Here is a 19,174-nt window from a genome sequence, read left to right as displayed (position 1 = left end):
AACCTTAAATTAGAGTGAATAAATGAAGACTCGGCACACCACGTCTGAAAGGTTGCCGACCCCTGCGCTAGAACATAGATGGCTGCTATTCTGATATGACCATTTGGCACATAATCCTTGCCGCAGTTCATGGAAAAATTAAGATGTAAAAATCAGGTGTATATTGAATTTGTTCTAATCTAATAACGGAACAAACAAGTACCAAATTCACACAAATTGCAAATCAGAGGCAATGGCAGAGAGAAAGAAATCATTGTTTAATATTGTGAGGGTTGGATTAAAAAAATAGATGTGGCCTATAAAACAGGTTTTTAGACGTAGGTGGTGTTGCCTGGGGGTGAGAAATAGTTCGCGTTACCTCATCAGTGTCTAAGTTTTATCATATCTGTTTTATTGGCAAATGTCCACAGCCATTTCAAGAAATCTTTTTTTCCTAACTTAATTTTTTAGCCAGGGATCCTTTAAGAGGCTATTTGATTAGTTTCAGTGTATCACTCAAATCCCTGTCCATCCACAAGTGGAATCACACCATTGCCCTGGCTATAGAGGAGGAATGATGTTATTACCCTCCTATAATGAGGGCATACTGAATTGTATTATTGTCACCTGTCACTGTCTGAGATTTACATAACAATTTTTGTGTTTTCTCTGCTATGTAGAAGTTCTAGAGAACGATCTGCATGGATAACTGCAATTCAGTCACTAGGTGCCTGAGAAACACATAAGGCATAGATCTATGTTTGAAGCTGGGCTTCAACTAGTACTTAATTGTACCAGTGGTGCCTCTCAAGATTGGGATCCATAGGATCTTTGTATGTGATTTATTTCTCCATGTGGATAGACGTTTTTATATAGGAAGCCAATACTAGGCCAATTTTAGGAGCTGTCAGCTAGGCCACTTAAGAGGTTAAAAGAATTAGCTTGGTTTGGCAGAGCAGATTTAGTGACTAGAGTGCTTCTACTGGGTCCAAAATTGTAATAATTGATTAATAAATGCATTTCCCTTTATCATCAGAAAACCAGAGACTAGCATCATCTTGGCTTTCCGGGGCCTGTCACTTGATAGGTACATGCTTAACTAAGTAAATCCAGCCCTGGGAAGAAGTGTTTTTGGAAGCTGGAAGGAACTCATGTTCAGATTCCTAAAATTCAAGCTGCCATCCTCAAAGCTGGTGAGGTTGGGGATTTTACAGCCAAATCCACAAACACAAAAAGTTGCCTAAAAATGGAAGGGCCACTATCTTCAATTGAGAGTCCTTAGTATCTCTCAGAGAGCAGAGGAAAGGAGGATTGTTCCAAATCTCTCATATTGGACATGCGATTTAGACAATCTGTCCCACCCTCCACATTCCAAATTACCTCATCTAATCCAGTCTCATATTGTGGAGAAAGTTAACAATAAGTCAGCAGTGAAACCACAAAAGCAAGTGCTGATCTTTTAAAAACAGATAAAATTAATTTTATTTGTTTACCTATTTTTTACCAGTGAGAAGGTCAGAATAATTTTACACAGCACCAATTATGATTTATGTAAAGCATGAGAAGGCTGCAGATGTACTTTGCAACAGTAAACGTGAACTCAAACACCTCTGATAATATCCAACCTGCCACTTGACTTAAAAGAGAGCCTGGTTGTATTCAGTTACTCCTGCGCATGCACAAAAGCATGGTGCTGCACAGGTTGCTATTATGCTTTTTTTGGTGCTGACAAAATATGGTTAAAGAAATACTGAAAGTGATTATTGTAAGTATTGATGTAACACATACCTATGCCTCATATTTAGTAAATATTTCAACTGTTGTATGAGTCACATCCTATTAGATTAATACGTTTCAATCTTGAGTTTAGTGTTTGTACCTATTTCTTTTAAAAAACCCTAGTTGTTATACAAAATCTTGCTCCTTGAATATATACTTTTATAACATCTGCTCTGAATAACAGAAGTGTCTTCCTGCACTAACTTTCATTCCCTTTTAAAATATTTTTAGGTAAATCTTTGAAAAAAAAATGGCTCAGGGATCTATGTCCTGAATTTAGTTTGATAATGATTCATAAGGAGTTGGTTTTTTAAACTTCGGAAATATACTGAGCTCTGTTTGATGCCTTTGATGGTAAAGAATTATTCACTGTGTTTCACTGCACAGTCCGTTATACAAAGAACGATGGCTTTTCTTTTATGAGTCTGGTAGAGCTAGTGAGTGTAGCAGAATGCATTTAGGGCTATTCATCCAATCAGATTGCTTATCAGAAATGCACCATGATGGTAAACATTTGAATAGTTTGCTTCAAGCAAAAAACCATTTTAATACATTGTGACTACATCAGAGGCTCTTTACTCATGAGACCCCTACAGTGAAAATAAGAGGTAACCTCAAGCAATAATAAACTGGCTCTGCTGAATAGAGACAGAACTGCCAATTGTGTCATGGGCCCTAGACTGCTAATAGGTAAAGGCGCTCTGGGGCCTGTGCCTTTGGATTTTGGCAATCTTTCTATTGACTTCAATGGGCTTTGAACCATGCCCTTGGAGCTGGAAAAGCCAAGTTCTATCACTGCTGTCTCCATGAAGCTCCCTACAGGCAATGGAGCACTGCAGAAAGATAACCAGAGCTGGTCAAATAAATCTATTTTGACAAATGTCATGATATTTTCCCTATTCACCCAACTTCTGATTTGCATAATTCTGATGTGAACATTTATGAGCATATATTAATTTCATAAGTATTTTTCCATCTTCTTTCCAGCTCCAGTGACAAGTGTGAAGCCCTACGTTGCCACAGATTTAGATGAACATTACTAATAATTAATGCACCACCAATCAATGAGCACTTTCAGTGCCTCAGACTCCCAAAGCATTCTTCTGTTGCCAAGTCAACTTGTTCAGCTCTCAGAATGTTCTACAATGAGTGGCTATATTGCTGCAAATCAGAAATAAAGCTAAAAATCTTTACTCAGACACACTGAGAGAGACAAACATGCATGGCAAATAGACTTTGACAGCTCCACTTCGGAATATTCCTGTCATTGACTTCACATGAAATTTAAGGATGGAGAAGAGCAGGAAATCACAATGTCTAATAAGAAGTTAGATACCTATCACAGCTCTAGTCGAACTCCCTCCTGGCCCTTTAGCCATTCATCCAACCACTGAATCCCCTGGTGTTTTAAGCCTCCGGTGTATGAAAGGAGACCAGGTATTGCCACTGCCTTAGGATCTCTGGGTACACTCTTGGGGTGCAGATCTTCTGTCTGGCAGCCCAAAAAGAAGAGAGTTGCAGCCACAGATTCCCCCCTGCCCAGCCCCTAGAATTGAGCTCACAGACTCCCCCAGCTTAAACATACCCTCTCCCAGAACTCCACAGAAAGATGCAAGCTTTTTGATTTACTTTGACTCAGGTTTGCACGTTGCAGTGTGTATGCCAGACCCCTAGGTTTGAGCACAGAACAGAAAAAAGTCTTAACATAGGATTAAAATACAATTTTGATGCTCAAGCCCAGGCTTCTCTAACATGGATCAGTTGACTCAAGTCCCATTGACCCTGGGCTTACACATACCCTATGGGATGTCTAGTTCCCACGGACTTAAGGTATACTGGCAAAAGTGCTTGATACTAGTATAAGCTGCATCTACACTAGAAGGGTTTGCCAGGATAGCTATACCAGCACTTTAACTTTTCTAATGTAAACATTCTAGCATAAAGAAGGCCTTTCACGGGGACTTGGGTTTTGAAACATGCCTCTGAAAATCTCCCCTGAAGTGACTAAGGGTATGTCTACACTATGGGCACTACAGAGACACAGCTATAGCACTGCATAGATGCTTCCTACAATCAGTGTAGGCAATCCACCTTACCAAGCAGTGGTAGCTAGGTTGATGAAAATTCACCAGTAGCTGGGTCTACACTGGGGGCTAGGTTGATTTAATTATAATGCTTGGGGGTGTGAATATTTCACACTCCTGAGCAACATAGCTAGGTCAATCTAAATTTTAGGTATAGACCAAGGCTTAGTCACATTTGAAAATAACACTTTAGCTTTCAAGTCACTTTGTGCAAACACTTATGAATGTGTTTAACTTTGCTCAGGTATGTAATTTTTCACGTTAAGCATATGTGTTTGTGAGATCAAGGGCCACATTAGCACTTCCTTTCAGCCACAGAAGTCACTCTTCTTTTAATGTACTGATCATTTTATTGGACAAAACTTATTACATTTATAAAATTTGTTTCAAAGTTAAAACCTGATATGTTAACCTATGAAACTCTGAAGATGTTATGATTTTTCAAAGCATCCATTCATACGTTTATTCCACTTATCTTTACAGCTTATACCCTTTTGACAATCAATCACATCTCTCCACCACTCTCTTCACAACCCATTGTAGATTCAGAGTTCGTTCAAAGGATACAAAACACCTCTCTCTGAAACATGAGCTGGCCCCTGAGCCAAGGGAACGTGTGGCGTAACAACAACATTTATAAGCCCTTGTACAATGCAGAAATTGCTAATGCATAGTGACCTTGGGAAAAGACATTGAACAAACAAATGAGAGAATGCTGAAATCCTGACAGAGATTTGTTTGATAGAGAGGCAAAGTCTATTTTTCTTACACACAAAGAATGATCTGAGTCCAATATATGTCCTAAAAACACAGCTGTATGATTTTGCTTGATTTTTTTTTTAACCCAGTGGTTGAAGAGGTAATCTTTAAGGAAGGGGTAAAAGAAACTGACCAACACCCACCACCTCCCTTACTTCATCTTCACAATAGCCTCTGACGCCAAGCATATGAATACATTTGGAAACTGAACAATAACTTGAACTCTCCCCACCACTATGTCTGTAAATAAGAGCATGGCTTTGAGGACACGCCAGATATGCCAAAGCAGCTTCTATAAGGGGAAAGAGATAAAATGATGAAAAAACAGAGGGTGAAAAATAAGCCTTATTTTAAAAGATTTACTAATTCAAATTATGATTTTAAAGAATATTGCACCCAGATGATTGCTTAAAGCCTTTGATAATTCTTTCCCTCTCCAAATTCCATTTTTATTTTTTCAATCGTACGGCATCAGCAGCCAACAACCATCTGTGCATGTCTCTAGCGTGTTTATGCTACATTTGGCAATGGAAAACAAAATCAAAAGCATCACAACATGACAGCGCAGGTGGTCAAGCTGTTCTGGCAGCCTCTGCTCAGCGGAAATCCAGAACTGCTAGACGATAGGGTGAGTTAGCAGAACTGCTTGGGGAAAGCTTGAACCATGCCTATGAGCCCCACAATTGTAACAAAAGCTAGTGGTCACTAATAATCAGTTTAATCCCTCCTTTCTCCTCCTCATCCCTCCAGACGGGCAAAATAAATCTTGTTTGTTAATTTTAAAAACACTTTAAAATGGTGCAATATTTTTGCAAAGACCAAGTGTAAAATTTACAAAAGTACCTAAGTGATTTAGAAGCCTAAGTCCCATTTTCAGAACTGACTTGGGAATTTAGGAGCGTAAGTGCCACTGACTCATTTTTGAACAATGGCACATAGTCTCCTAAATCACTTGCACACTGTCTTCAGTGCTAAAGAGGTGTGTATTTATATTAGGATAACTATCTTGAAGTAAAATCCTAGTGGAGACACTGGCCCAGATCCTCAAAGATATTAGGCTCCTAATCCCAAAGGGACTTAGCCACACAAATACCTTTGAGGATCTGGGCCTATAGTTTCTACCTAGATATAGCTAGTCAATGTAAACCTCAGTGCGGGGTTTAGGGTTAACCCTGATTGGCTACACAGAGGTAGAAACGACCCAGGGCCCTGTCTCCACTAGGATTTTACATCAAGACAGCTATCTCAAGTTAGCCATCTCAGTGTAAAAACACCTATTTTTCTCATCACAATATAGCCATAGGCACTTCTGAAAACGTTGCCCCAGCTGAGCCTTTGGAAGCCCAGAAGTGGCGTATCCTGTACAGCCACACAGAGATCCAGGTTTAAAATCGATCTAGCTCTCACTCAGTGAGACTCAGCCCTTATGTGCAGGAAGAGTTGATGTTCTCCAGCACTAGCCCCTTCAGCTGATTGAGAAATGGAAAGAATGGGCTCCTCATCTGGCCTCCTAAAGTGGGAGAATGTCATAATTCAGTTTGAATATGGTAAAATTTAAAATAGGTGTGGGCAAAACAGGGCAAAAATTCTCCCTTTCACCTGCCTTTTCCTAAGGGAAAAAGTAGGTCTGTGTCTAAATAGGTAGAGTCCGCTAAATGTCTAAGTTTAAATGTCATATGATCGGCCATTTTAGAATAGGCACTAAAAACAGGCTTGGTCTCATTATTTCCTGCCAGATTTGTAACAGATGTGGCTTTATAAAGTATCTATATATATAAAATCATTTTTCATGCCCTAGCAAGAAACACACACACACGAGCCCCGATTCTCATCTTACTTACACCAGAGTAAACTGTGAGTAATTCCAGTGAAATCACAGGAGATAACAAGGCCTACATCCAGAGCTCCACCCAACTGGGCACTCACCTAATCCTTGGCATTGATGAAAGCAGTCTAAGGGCTACCATGAAAAAAGGGGCCAAATTAAGGCCGCACAGGAAGACTTACTTCTGACCTCATATAAGTTTTGAGTGCTTGATTGTGATCTGTTTTCCTTTAATGTGGGTTTGGGGCTTTTTGGGGGCGGGGGGGGGGGGCGTGTGGGTTTGGGTTTTTTGTTTGTTTTTTTCAGGGTGGGTTTCTTCATGTAATTGATATTCACACCTGCTTTGAGAGCTGCATATTTTGCTATTCATTCGGTCATTTTATAATATAGGATATTCTGACATATAAGGATGGATTTAGACAAGAACATATTTTGCCACCTACTTTATTTCTGGTCATTGTTTATTCACCCTCTTACCATCCAATAAGATAAAGACCTTCAAAAAAAGAAGTGTACAGTTGGGGAATAAGGGCTTATTCCCCATTAATATGTACAGAGATACACCTAAGGCATTAGATCAATGCAAGCATTCTAGATAAATTATTTTTCATAGTGAATTAAATTGTTCCTAAAGATTCAAGGAAAGATTAGGCCATAATCCTGCAAAGCTATTCACATTCACAGATCTTTGTTTCCATTGAATTTGTAGAATTGGGACATTATGTTCTCAGATTCAACCCTGTTTACAGCACACAATGAAAACTGAAGTTTAGCACCTACTTTAATATAGTTGACTTCCATAACTATAGCTATAAATCCCTGATGAGAAAAAAACTCTTAGCAACAGCCCCAACAACAGAATTGTCAGGACTTCCAAAACTGAAGAGATAATATGCAAGATGCTTACAAAGTCAGAAAGGATCCACATCTCTGCTGAGATTCCTTTTATAAAAAGATGCAACTTTTGTACAGTTTGATGCAGCCTCCACTAAAAGTGACAATCAAAATTGTCTTTAATTGATACTTAGAAATTTCTTGGGAGAAAAAATAAACCCTAGACGTTATTCAGCTTCATGCTTCCCCCAAGCAAAAATTAGAACATAGTGACAGATTTGTTTCTCTTATTCTTTGCTGCAGATGTCATAAAGAAGTTTTATTATAACTATAATCTTCCTAGTGTCTGTCATGTTTTAAACACTGTCAGGCACAATCCACATTGTGAAACAGACTGTCTAGCTTCCCTAAGATCTGATACAAGAGAACAAGGAAAACTACTGGGCCAAATTTAGTGGAGATACACCAGGGATGAATTTTGCCCCAATGCTGATAAACAACTGACCACATAGTTATATATCTAAAGGCTATCAAACTGATGAGGACAACGGGGACTATTCTCCCCTCAGTTCCCACTCATTACTCCCATTAGCGTCAACAGCAGCTGTACATACGTACCAAGGGGAGAACAGACCCCATTAGAGAATGCACTTCCTTAGCTGTTATGGAAATATTTGAAGCAGATGTGCTTGTACCCTAAGGATTTTTAAATCTCAGGTTGTTATCTGATACACTGTATAAGACTGGATACCATTCAATTTTAATAGCAGAAAGCACCCTACACAAAATCCACTTGTGGCGCTATTGCCAGTATATAGATCAGTAGTTCTCAGCCAGGGGTACATATACGCCTGGGGGTATGCAGAGGTCTTCCAGGGGATACATCAACTCATCCAGATCAGTGTTCTCAACCTGAGGGTTGTGAATCCCAGGGGGGTCATGAGATGAGTTTAGGGAGGTCACAAGTTTAGGGCCAGCATTAGGAGTGACAAGCAGAGCAATTGCCTGGGGCCCCATGCCACAGGGGGGCCCATGAAGCTAAGTTACATGCTTCAGCTCTGGGCAGCAGGGCTCAGGCTTCAGACTCCTGAAAGGGGTAGAAAAGTCTGGGAAGGTTGAAAACCACTGACCTAGATGACAAGCACAGATACATTCATCTATTGTTTTATAATCTGTACTTCCATAGCATCTTCCATGATAGGATCTCAAAGCACTTTACAAATATTAACTAATGACGCGTGATGATAGGCTCGTGAGGTTTGTCTTCTTTTGAAAGATTCTACTGATTTGAAAGATATTCCTTATTCTTAAAACAGCAGTTCTCAGTAGGTCCAATAATCTCTCTTCAGTTGATAGAAACTTTATCAGCGCACTTAAATTTAGCTGCTGTAATGCATCCGTCTGCCTCTGGGGTGGAACTTTTAACACTATACAACAATTTAGGACAGTAAGCAAAGAATCTCATCTTCAATTCTATAGAAACATTATCCTAATCAGAACCAGAGAAAGTTATTTGCCAGTAGCTTTTTATTATTCCTGTAGTGACAAAAAGCAGACTATAATATCTGTGAGGTTTACAAGTCTCATGTTTTGGATCACTACTTGGATAAAGATTCTGTTACAGACCACCTTTCTTTCTGCCCCCCTTGATCCCATAGCTCCTCTGAGGTGATTGATCCATTATTTGTATAATTTTTCTATTGTCAAGTACTAGATGAGGACAGTAATAAAGAGGCATGATAAAAATAAAGTCACTTTGCACATGTTGGGTGAGGGATAGCTCAGTGGTTTGAGCATTAGCCTGCTAAACCCAGGGTTGTGAGTTCAATCTTTGAGGGAGGCCACTTAGGGACCTGGGGCACAAACTGGACCTGCTAGTGAAGGCAGGGGGCTGGACTCGATGGCCTTTCAAGGTCCCGTCCAGTTCTAGGAGATTGGTTTATCTCCAATCATTACATTAACCAGTTGATAACATCTGTATTTTGTATGTAATCGTTCTGCCAGGTGGAGCTAGCAGCAACCAGGGCCAGGTTCAATATCTAGGGGTGCCTTTTCAACAATACAGCACAGAACCAGCTTGAGCCCCCACCCAGTATCCTGGGAAAATTACACACCACCCTGGGTGCCTCTGAGAGACAATACTTCCCCAGACCCTGCTTATATGTATATTGCTATTTATTTCCTCTCCCTAGGCATAGAATTATTTTCTAGTATTCTCATTAGGGAAATGGGGGCTGCAGAAAATCACTTCTGGTCAATGCAGAGGTTCTGTCCTCCTGTCTATTTGCTACCCCTTCCAGTCCTGGGGTTGTCCACAAGTTCAGTAATGGTTGAGATAAGGCAGCGGAATGATACAGCAGGGGGGTAAATGAGCAACAAAGTCTTCTCCTCTAGGGTTAGTGTTTGTGGCAAGTACTCTAAAATAAATATAATCAGAAAGTAAAAAGTCCCCGACTTGGTTTCTACACAGTCCTTTGCCCTCAGGTATGGAGCCCTACCTTTTCAAAAAAGCCACCTTTATCTCTAAGGACCTGGATGAGGGCAGAGGAAAGCTGAGATTAAATGGATTTCTTGCTCACTGGCGAATAGGTAATATGTCTGCATGCTGCTATAGTTGACTTTAAACAATAATAATACCCAGCAAAATGTTGTGGATGGAACAAAACATTTTGTTCCACCTGACACTGACTTTGATTCACCTAATTTTTTTGGAATTTTTTAATTCATTTCGATCTAAACCAGTTTTGTATTTTTAATTTTTCAGAACTGCCAGAAGACCACCCCCCCCACAAAAAAATTGCTCATCTCTAGTAGCAACATCACGTTCACACAGAACAGTAATAGTCAATGCATTAAAATGTAGAGACGTGTGAAAAATATGAATAAAAATTCAGTACCTCCAAAACTGAGATGTACATATTTCATAAGGAATTTTCAAAACATGGCCCCATTTTGTGTAATATTCATGATATTTCTCTTTCCCTCCCCCTTGAAAATTATACTGGGTGAAAATAGGCCTATCATTGCTCAAAAAAATACTTGCATTTTTAAGAAAAATTCAAAACATTGGACTTTAATTCAAGGAAAAGCCTCATTTACATTGAAAATTCCAACATTTCAAATTTTCATAGTTTGGTTGAGAAATGAACATTTCCTCTTTCAAATCTCACCCCAGCTATAATACCTACAAAAGACTCAACAATGTCTAGGCAGCTGGTATGTTGTGACCACCCTGATCATGACTGTCTCACTGTTACCATGACCTTCACCCATGTGTTGTAGGCACATTTGCCTCATCTATCTTATAGGTGAGCCTCAATCTGGAATTTACAACCTATGGTCAGACTGCTGTTCCTGCACAGAACCCCACAGGCTTGGCATGGGTGCTGTAGACAGACCATTCATTATCAGCTATGGAATCAAAGAGCCATATATTGAAAGCTCTTTCAGGCAAAGACTATTTTTTCCATTATGAGTGCATACAGCACCTTGTGCAACAGGGCCCTGATCCTGGGTTGGGGTCTCTAGGCACTACTGTAATAATAAAAATAATAGGAATGTTTCAAGAAAATTAAACTTCTAACTCATAAAATTGCCTAGAACAAAAAACATGTTGACTAAAAACTTCTATTGATTTTACAGAGTTCTATTTATTCCTGTGCAAAGAGGGCAGAACAAAGCCTATGCACCACTTAAGCCCTATCTTGACAGTGTAAATGGGACTTAAGTCCTGGTTCCTTGTCCAGGATCCTCAGCACAGACAATTTCACCTTTAACCTTCAGAGTTCATTTATCTATTGCCATACAGAGCACTCATATTTGAAGCATGCAGTTTTCCTATAAAAAAAAACACCTTGCCCATTGAAGCATTTCATCTATAACAGCTATATATAACTAGAGTTGTGCAAAACTCTGAGTATTCATTTTGCAGGGGTTCATGTGACTCATCACTGCTTCTGATTTCTGTAGATTTGCATCCATTATGCCTGCCTTCCCCATCATTTTTGTGTTGAGATTACATTTATGTAATGGGCTTGGTTTTGATCTCAGTTAATGCCAGATTGACGGTAACCTAAGGGCTTGTCTACACTACCCGCCAGATCAGCAGGCAGTGATCAATCCAGCGGGGATCGATTTATCGCATCTAGTCTAGTATAAAGCAACAAAGAGTCTTGTGGCACCTTATAGACTAACAGATGTATTGGAGCATAAGCTTTCGTGGGTGAATACCCACTTCGTCAGACGCATGTAATCTGACAAAGTGGGTATTCACCCATGAAAGCTTATGCTCCAATATATCTGTTAGTCTATAAGGTGCCACAGGACTCTTTGTTGCTTTTTACAGATCCAAACTAACACGGCTACCCCTCTGATACTAGTCTGGTATAGACACAATAAATCGATTGCTGAGCACTCTCCGTCGACTCCAGTACTCCATCAGAAGAGAAACACAAGCGGAGTCGATGGGAGAGCGTCAGCTGTCAACTTACCGCAGTGAAGACACCACGATAAGTAGATATAAGTATGTCAACTTCAGCTACGCTATTCATGTAGCTGAAGTTGCTATCTTAGATCAACCCGGTGCGGTAGTGTAGACAAGCCTTAAGTGTATTGGTTTTAATGGAGTTACTCCTGATTTAGAGTACACAAGTTCGGAATCAGGACGCCAATTTCATAGCAAAACTCAGAATCTCACCTGGTTTGGCATTGTTTTGCACAATTCTGAGGAAAAACTGTAACTTAATTTTCATGATTACATGTGGATTTTTCCTAATTTTTTCATGCCTTTATTAGCTGATGCTTAATTTGCAAGTCAGACACATTACATTATCATGATAAAAGGCAGCATGTTACAGTTGTCAGCAAGTAGGAATGTGAATGATTTAATTCTGAAGTGCCCTTGTCAGATATTTAAGATAGGTTAAGACACTTGCCATTACAATAATTTCTCATCAATTTAGCAACTTGATTTTCTAACACAATGCCAGTGTAATACAAGTAATTTGCAAGAAACACTCCCTCCCCAAAATGGCATGCAATTTAGTTTCCTCTTTATACAATCATCTATTATTGCCTATTTCAGGCTTTAAAGGCTTCCTTACTGACTAACTGATGTCTACAGTGTCTGGAGAGTAAGTAATTTGCAGGATGGGGGAGAAAAAAAAGCCTAGTAGAGCTGTCTACAAGAATTTCCCCCCAGAACTGACTTAGTATTATATTGGTGCAATCTGGTGTGTCTCACAGTGGTGGGAGAGGGAGGGAATTGTTCTTCAGAAGTGTCTTCAGGTCAGGGATAAGAATCACTTCATTTCTGGCAGAGATGATTTAGCAATATCCAGATGAGAAGAGCTCCCCCACCTTTTATCCTTCAATTTCAATACTGTAGGGAAAATTCCATACACCACTGCAATCAACAGGGTTGATGTCAACACAGAATTTGACAGACAGCTTACTTCCCAGAACAACCCTCTCACCTTCCATAATTTTATTGTTCAGGACACCTGAGCTGAGGAAGGTGGGAATATCTAAGTCTTCACTACTACTACAGGATCACAAACTTTGTTGCTTCTGTAGACCAAGCTCATTGCACACACCGGGGCTTCCCTCCACCCCCGCACACATAAAGTGCCTGATCTGGTAGGCATGCTCTGAGTGTCCCTATATGCCACCCTCCCATCCCTCTCTGTTTCAGGGACATGCTTCACTCAAACCCTCCCTCATGCCAGGGGCTCTGTGTGCCCCCCATGCCCTCCTTCCGATCTTCACCAAAGTCAATTGGGGTCTACCCACTTATGCCTAGAACATTCCCTGAAGTTTTGGAATTGATCAGATTTGGCATTCAAAAAGTTATCACTTTACATTGAGACAGAGGAATGTATCAAATTGAGTGTAGGACCTAGCATCACTCGGTCAGTTACTTATTTGTAATTCGGCTCCATTGTGCTAAGCAATGTCCAAATGTGTAACAAAAGGACAGTCCTACTCCAAAAAGGTTACAAAGTCATAATCTTAGGAATTCCTATTTGATGTGAATCCTTGACTGAAATAAGATGGGAATGGAGATGTAAAAATGCTAAATGCAGTTACTGCTTAACATGAAGCAGTTTGCAGGATAAAGGCCTGAGTTTTTAGCTGCTGTTTAACCTATTTTTAAAGTATAACTGAATGGAGTTGGGGAAGGGGGGAAAAAAGCCCTCTACATGTTAAATGTCTCATATAAAACTTTTTACCACTCCATCTCTGAGTAGTTTTAAGAGCCATAAGAGAAGGGAGCTGCTCATATACCCTGCCTCCTTTCCCCACATGCTTTGCTGCAGTAGCCTACAACTGCCAGCTGTTACTCTTACAGCCAAGTCCCAAGATTTTTCAGTGCCATGTATAAACCTGGAACACGGTAACAGTGGATTCAGACGTTTACTTACCTGCCTTACATGGCCGGAACACTGTTACACGACAACTGCTTTGTCCCCTCCCCCCGAATCATTCCATTAACTGTCAAACATAATTTGCAGTTTTGTAGCAGTTCAATGGCTAGCATCTATTTGTAACCAATCTTTAACATTCACAGTCAAGCAGCTTTTATAACATATTTAAGAAGTAAAGCTCAGCAGCATCAGCTAGGAAAGTAGCTATATTTGGGTGGAGGGAATCTCCAAGTTATGAAAACAATGTACAGGAGAAGATGAGTATATATATGTAGATGGGGGAGGTAACATTGTTGCTGGTGGTTTTGAACCTGGGTCATTCAGCCTCAGATATAATGTGGCTACACTGATGCATTTTTATTGACACCCAGAGAGTGCCTTTTCAGAAATAGGTGTTTATACCAATTGCTTATGATCTGTCAGAGAAAACTCGAGCAAATCTGACATTTCTTATTCTTGGCTTGTTTTTTCCCCCTAAGTCACCAATTTGATTTCACAGGTCTTTTACACACTTTGCTATTTTCATAGTGCCCATTTCCCTTAAGATGTGAATTAAATTAAGGCCACAGAATAAGTGTCCGGGGGGGGGGGGGGTAATACATTTTAGCAAATCTACTTTAATTTCACACCTTTAGTTAATTTGGATTAACTTTCCTGAAAGTCCCCATGTAGACAAACACTCAATTTTACAGTGGGATAGGGAAGCATTTATTTATGCTCAGAGCTTTGAGTGTATTAACAAACAAATATAATATGTTCCAGCTCAAACCACCTCCCAATCTTAGTGGTTTAATATTCCTTATGACCTAGATCATAGATCTCCCTATGGAAAGGCTTCTCCCACCTCCAATTTTATCTGGGATGGAGTAAACTTGACACCGTGTTGTCAACTCATGATTTTTGTTGCAAGTCTCATGGAATTGTGGGTTTTTAAAGTCTCAGCTCTTGGAGTCATGTGAATATGAGATTCAGCTTTTTTTCTTTTTTTTTAAATAAAAAGGACATTTCTAGCCCTCATAATTGTTGAGAAGCTTAAAAACTATGATCCCTAAAAGCTCAAAAGCCAGAAGGCAGATAAAAAGACCCTAAATATTATTTTAAACCCTCCTGACTTTTAAGCCAGCCTTGTGATTTTGTGGCTGGAATCATAATCTTTGAATGCTTGGGGTTGGCGGTACTAGTGACAGCAGGAGCCAATTAGCATCTTCCAGCAATATTCCAACACCTGCCTAATGGGATGGGTCCAGAGAACACCCTGCTGCTCTGTGATGTGAATAGCACCCATGATGTCAGCAGGAGTGTAAAATAATCAGAGTGGGTATTGTTAGTGGTTATCAAACTGCTAATTGCAAAACACCGGGTAGAAATCACACTTTTTTTTCCATCATCCAGTAATAAATACCTAGGTGGGACAGGTGCTGAATAATTTCTCAGCAACCTCATGTTTTCCTTTTGTGAGATCTAATGAGAGCATACCTCCTCTGACAAGAATGTTAAGAGAATTTAAAATGTTGCCCTAAGAGAATTGACAATGTCCCATTAGACACCTCTTTGTTTGCTAGTGTAAAATAGAAAGATATCAGGGTGCGCTTAGAGATACCACCATTTCAGCAATCACTCACAAGTCAGTCATCTCTAGTTAGGATCCTTAACCTGAAATAGTCTAAATGCCCTCTACTCCCACTCAATTTAAGCAGGGTCAAGGGCAATAAAGATCTAGCTGCACCAAGTCTTTTAATGCAGACACAAACTCCTTCCTGTCCTTTCAGAACTTCCACTTTGTTAGAGCAAACAGATGTACCAGGCAGTGAATAATAGTATTAAATAATAATATCTTCCATTCTCCCATATTTGAACTGTTTTACTGCTTTCATTGCCTTCAATTTTATATCACTTAGAATACCTCATTCTTGGACATTTTTTATCCTACTGGTTCTCAAATCATGCTCCGCAAACCTCTATGGTTCTGTGGAGCTGTATCCATCACAGTGATAAAGAACATGCTATTGCAATAAAAGGAGATCTCACTTCAAATATTTCAACTGTGCATGCCTCCTCCACCTTCTAGCAGTGCTCCTGTGTATACCTCTGCCCATCTGGGAACTGAAGTTTGTTAATGAACTTCCCTCTGTTGGAGATATCTGTTGCAGAAGTTCCAGTGTAATCAAATATGCAGATACCAAAATGCAAAGCAATTCTTGCAACATTCACACAGGAAATCACCCCCAAAGTGACTTGCAGAGATAACAGGCCTGATTCTCCACCATTGGGATCCTGGGAAAAGGAAGGCAAGACTAGTGGCAGGAGCTTGGCAGCTAGGAACCAAAGCCAAGAGTCAGAGTCAAGATGAGGGTCAAGCCAGAGTCAGGAGTCAAGCCAAGGGTCAGGAATCAGCCTGAGGGCCAATATCAGCATTGGGGATCCAGGGGTCAGAATCCAAGTCAGAGCCAAGGTCATTACTAGGAGTTCAGAAGCAGGAGAGTCACCACAACTAGCTAGAAAACCACATGTTGTTTAAACCCTTCCTGGTACACCCTCTGGGCTTATAGAAGATCAAGGAACCAATCAGGGGATTCCTAAAACAACTATTAGTCAGATCACTCCAGACAGGACTGTCTGTGGTGTGGAACCTCTGAGGATTGTGATGCATAGGAGACAACACCATTATTACTGCTGCTGGGTGACAGTGTGGTGCTGCTAGATATCTTGTAGTTCTGCAGACCTGAGTTCAAGTCCTGCTGCTTCTTACAGTCATTGCCTTGCACCTTATGTAGTCATTTATACCTATGCAGAGTAAGCACAAACCTGGGAAAGATACTATCGTGCTGGTTAAGTAGCATTCTCTGTGCACAGATGTAAGTCATCTAACCACGCACAAAGCAGTGAAGAATCAGCCCCCTAATGTTTATTCAATATGTCTGTCTGAAAAATGAACAGAATGAAGTGGAAAATACTGCAACAAATTTGAAAATATAGATTTCTGCACAGTCTGTTTTCCTAAGCAGGACTGCTGAGACATTCATTGCACATTGGGTTAGTCCAAACTGAAATGTTAGCAATATTGCTAATTCCAAGTGTTAAAAATCATGAGTCGGACACCAAAAATCATGAGATTTTTTTTTTAAAAAAGGGGGAGGGCTTCTTTTTATCCTCCTTCTGATTTCTAAGCCTTTTGGGTTACACTTCAGTCATTTTTTCGAGTTCTCTGCAACCATGAGAGCTAGACTTTGTTTAAAAATGAAAGCTAAGATTCTCAGGTAATCAACTGACTCCAGGAGCTGGGGCTTTAAGAAACACATCAAATATCCCAAGTCTCGTGATAATATCAGAAGACTTGGCAACATTGGGGGTGGGGGGGAAAAACAGCTTACCACCCTCATAACAATTTAGGGCTTGCCTAATGGTTGAGGGAAGAAATGTTACTGAAGATCTTTACATAGCTCCTGTGGTTAATTTATTCTATTTACAATCTATCTTCTTGAGGTTATTGAGCCAAATTCTGCCTTTCAATAAGTACATGCAACTCCTACAGACTACAATGAAAGTTGTATATACATGTCTGAGAGCAGCATTTGACTGATTATTTTACCTCAGGTGTCAGAGAAGTTTAATACTCAACCATATCAATGGCATTGTTACTTAGGATACAAGAAGAACTGTCCAAATCAATGTAATACTTAAGTATGAGATACTGAGCATTCTGGTTCTAACCCAGCAAAGCATTTATTTATCCACCTGCTTAACTTTAAGCACACAAATAATTCTGCTACAGTGGGACTACTCACATGCTTAAAATTAAGCATATTAAAGTGTTTTCCTCGATTGGAATCAAAACACTCAGCACTTTGCAAAAATCAAATCCCAAGAAAGGATGATCGTTAGTAAAGTGTTAATAGAAGTGTGGCATATTTAATTGCTATGTTAGGAGCAGTGTAAAAAAAGGCATGAAATGTATGCTGCTTAACTCATTGCAAACTGTAATCTTTTAAGGACGATTTCTTTGCACGGTATTGCTTATTAAATGTGCAGGACCTAAAGTAATGTCTTGCAAATTATTCAGTGCCTAATGATTTATGATGTTTGAATGCTCGAGTCTAAGGCCCCAGTTATGAAACCAAGAGTCAAGAACACACTTGATTCCTTTATGTTCTACCAAAGGTGGGGAAGGGGAGAAGAGGCATAAACCACTGGCATGAACTGGTGGGGGGCCAGAGAGAGTAGAATTTGTAGTTTTCAGTTTTATATTATTGAGGGTTATGGAATTTTTCTAATGAGTTTATAAAGAGCTGCATGAAAGACCTAGCTCAAAAACTGACTTCAGATTTGAATATCAAGTGAGACCTTTTTCATTCCATTGTCTTCAGTCTTGTGACACTGCCATCTCCAGAAGAAGTGGAGCGTAATGAGTCAAAGCTAGCCATTGCTACCAAGGTAAAAGTGCCAAAGCTCAATCTGACGTACAAGCTGTTCACTAAATAGAATGAATTTAAGTGTAACCTTGACAACTAGAAAACATGACAACAAAAACTGAGAATAAATGTAACATTTCATGCTAGTTTGGATAAGAAATAAGGGGCTCAATTCTCAGGCATCCACCTTCCAGTATCCCAATCCTGCAGTCGCCTTCCCCCATGTAAAGTGAATGTAAAAAAGCTACTAAATCAGAATGGTAACATTATGACACCCACTTTCCATGTGACTACACATGGTGTAAGGCACTTTATTATTAAATTAGTCCATAATCATACTTCAGACCTAAAATGTCTGCTGTGTCAGGTCTCCAGTAACCTCTGTCTTCAATGCCCTTTCCTCTTGCATTTCTTGTATCTCGTACCCCTTATGTCTTGTACAAAACAAAAAACTGGGGCTGGGGGGAGAGCGAAGTAGGTAGCTCAATTTTCCCTCCAAACTAAATAAAACCAGGAAAGTACCATCTGTAGACCAATTAAACTCAATAGGTAAAAGCTTCACACAAGAGAATACTCTCAATCTACACAAACAAATCCCTTTACATCCCTTGAGACTATTAAACAGAAGGTCACTTTCAAGTTTTTACTATTTTCTTTTCAAGCTCTTTAATTGCTATACACCAAAAACAGCTCCCGTCAGCCAGGATAGCAATGCAAAATAAACGGAACACACTGAACTATTACAGAGTAAATTCCATTAAAAATGCAGGCCAATATTTTCAAACATCAGTTTGTAACCTAAGCCCAGATCCTCAAAGGTATTTAGGCACCTTAGAGTATCTGGGCCATAAATCCATATTCATGCACTTAAATGGAAGTGGCCTGAATTTTAAAATCTGTAGAGACCTCATAGATCCTATTAAAGTCAATGAAAGCTATAGTAGTCAGCATCTCTGAAAATTAGGTCCATTTTATTTAGGTGTCTTAATATGAATTTAGGTCAACCGAATTTGGAAAGTTTAGCTATTATGTCTTCTAGATGGGTCTCATTCTGTTAATTAGCTCTTTTTAATTTTCTCA

At 39.7% G+C, this 19,174-nt stretch overlaps 1 protein-coding gene and 1 long non-coding RNA gene across 2 annotated transcripts in view; one reads left to right on the top strand and one right to left on the bottom strand.

The window, feature by feature from the left end:
- The window catches only part of LOC123363701, a 38,684-nt gene extending 35,829 nt beyond the window's left edge, over window positions 1-2,855 (top strand). The window contains exon 3 of the long non-coding RNA XR_006576868.1: window positions 2,746-2,855. This is a non-coding gene — a long non-coding RNA (uncharacterized LOC123363701). The remainder of the gene's footprint in view (window positions 1-2,745) is intronic.
- The window catches only part of PDE1C (phosphodiesterase 1C), a 548,714-nt gene that overhangs the window by 472,077 nt on the left and 57,463 nt on the right, over window positions 1-19,174 (bottom strand). The window lies entirely within an intron of this gene.

The sequence above is a fragment of the Mauremys mutica genome, chromosome 2, assembly GCF_020497125.1.
Source record: "Mauremys mutica isolate MM-2020 ecotype Southern chromosome 2, ASM2049712v1, whole genome shotgun sequence".
NCBI lineage: Eukaryota > Metazoa > Chordata > Testudines > Geoemydidae > Mauremys > Mauremys mutica.
Note: the sequence above shows the minus strand (reverse complement) of the source record. Positions and strands in the feature narration are given on the sequence as shown.